Below are 2,859 nucleotides of genomic sequence, written 5' to 3'. Positions count from 1 at the left end.
AGTAGTGATTCTTGGGGTTGATTTTCTTGTTTAATTTCGTTCCTTTACTTTATCACTTAATCAAGGTATGATTTCTTCTCTATTTCTATGTTTTTATGCTTTAAACTTGTTGAGGATAGTTATGTAAACTGAAATTTTGGATTCATATGGATAGATTGTTACTTTTAATGGTTGAAATATGATTCACATGCCTTCTTTTCGGGTTTGTTGGTGATTATTTGCTGTAAATTAGACTAGAAATTTGCAATTAGGGGGCCGAAATTTCTAGGGTTACAAAATTGAAATCGATTTTTGATTGTTTTATATTGATTAGATGATAGAATTAAGTAGTATACATTGTTTGTATCATGTTGGAGAATGAATTTTGATGATTTTCACCTTAAAAAGTTGCCTTAAAATTTCGTCTTAAAAGTGCCTTAAGTGGAAATTCGTGATTTACAAGTGGAATTTGGCATTGTATATGAATGCTTAATTAAAGGTTGAACTCCAATATGATAATAATGATGATAAATGATGAAGAACATGTCGAAATAGTCACACCTGTAGAGACCGTCTGACAAGCTTACCTGGGTTAATTTCTTTTTCTAATATTGAAGATGATGGTCATATGTCCTAAATTATTTCTCCATGAACTTGTATACATGCCTCACATGTGTTTAGGAGTGTGTTGGAACAACCTTAGAGTCATACTAGGATGTTCGAATTTGCTGAGTAAATGTGTTCACATGTCAAATTTTCATAATTACGGTTTATAAGTGACTACAAACTGAAACTATATGTCAAAATTTTGAAATCAAGTTTGAACGTGTGTACTTAGCTTAATATTCAAAGTTAACGGCATAAATTATGTGCTTCACATACTGAAAGTTGTTGGTAAATTGGTGTGCCTAACTGAGTATGTTGAATTCAAATTACATGAAGTAAATGTTTGCATGTTTATACAAGTTTTTTGGAACATATGCCTAAAGCAGATGCCGAGACTGAACCTTGGAACCCGCCAAAGTAAACGGGGGAGGGGTAATCCACCTAAGATGGGGGAAGGGAGTGGACCTGTGGTACCCAGTTCCGAATACCCTTCATTGTTTTTGTTGATTTCAAGCAGAGGGAGCGTTTTGTAGCCTTACAAAAATGCAAAATGAGACCCACGAGGTGTATAGACACTACTGTGTTGGAGGATTTGGAGATAGAGACGGATGTCCATCACATCTTCGAGACCTTGGGTTTTACGGGTTTGTATAGGCTGAGGAAACATACTTATCCTTTCCTCACTTTGGAGTTTATGAGCTCCTTTAGCTATAACCCAGCGGGCCAGACCGTTGAGTTTAGGTTGATGAATACCAGTTTTATGTTGACTATGGATTTGTTTGCATCTCACCTTGGGTTGGCCAAGCCTCCCAAGGACTCCATCACCGATATTCCAGCCGAGTGCGGTGTCTCGTCAGCTCGATGCCTTGTCGACGGGGAAGCAAGCTCCCACCTCGAGCATTATGTTGATTAATGACGTTCAGCATGTTACCTTGAGGGTCTTTCTCCGTTCTCTTTCGAACCTCCTTTATGACAGAAAGGATATCAGTAAATTGAATAATCATGAAGTCTTACTTCTGATGTCTTACCTCAACCCGGAGCGGGCCAGGAAAGTGGTCTTTAATGCTCCTTCTATGGTTTGTGCTGCCCTTGCCTTGATGGCTTCTTCCTCTTCCCGGTACCAGAGTTGTGGCGCTATCGCCACTCGGTTAGCTGAAAAGCTAACCTCTTTTGAGGCTTCTTCGGAGTACGTGCCTCTAGCTACCCCAGTGCCTACCATGGACCGTGACTACTATCTCGACCTGAAAAGGTTGAGGACCTTGGCTGACGGTAGCCTAGCGTGGAGGGTGTGAGGCATGAGTTGGATGAAAATTCCAGCTCCTCAGCACCTCCCACCGACGGAGCCCTTAGAGCCGGCAGTAGTGGCTGTGGATGTGGATGATGAGGAGGAGGAGGAGGAGGATGAGGATAGACCCCGTCAGCTGCAGACCTATCTCATCGACGACACCATTCTCGAGGTGATGTCGGAGCCGACGAAGGGCGAGAATGCGGGAGTTGCGGTGGTAGAGATACCTAGGTTGGGGAGAGGACCCCGTCGAGTGAGGGAGAGGGCCTCGGAGACTAGGCCACAGCCGGTAGCGCCACAGCAGCAGCAGCATCCTTTCCCGTGCTACCCTTACCTCGACACCCCGGAGACGCGATCCAGCTACTTAGCAGAGCGAGTGTCATCTATCTTGACACTCAGGAACATGCACGAGATGGCGTACACTCGGGGGATAGGGACCGAGGACCTCACCCGATTTGGTGGAGTGGAGTTGGGGACTACTCAGGGGTTTTCCATTCCTACGGGGTGGAACAGTCGACGTGGGGGACACCTCAGTCCTTTGCCTACGGTGGCTTGACCCCATGGTATGTGAGCCCGGGAGCAGGAGCAGGATTTGATGCGGGTATTGGTTCATCGGGTGTAGGTATGCCTGAAGGTAGAGGGGATGATGATGAGGTGATGGTTGATCAGCAGCAGCAGCAGCAGCAGGAGTGATACTCCTTATTCTTATCTTTGTTTATGGTAGTTGAGGTTGGTAGTATTGTTAGATGTTAGCAGTTGTTTTTCTTTTATTGAGACACGGTTTATGAACTTGTATTGTTGGCCATAAGGCCGGATTTGCTATTTTGACCTTACTATAGGATGATTGGGAGTCGGGGCATCATCCCGACTCAATTTATGTGACGATCATGTATATATATGTTGTTGGTTTATGACAGGTGGTGTAAGAAACTTGGCCTGTAGGTACTCGACAGAGTACCCCGTACTCTATCGAGTAGCTGCAGGAAAGG

Source organism: Silene latifolia, chromosome 8 (genome assembly GCF_048544455.1).
Source record: "Silene latifolia isolate original U9 population chromosome 8, ASM4854445v1, whole genome shotgun sequence".
NCBI lineage: Eukaryota > Viridiplantae > Streptophyta > Magnoliopsida > Caryophyllales > Caryophyllaceae > Silene > Silene latifolia.
The sequence above is the reverse complement of the archived record's forward strand: the minus strand, read 5'-3'. Positions refer to the sequence as shown.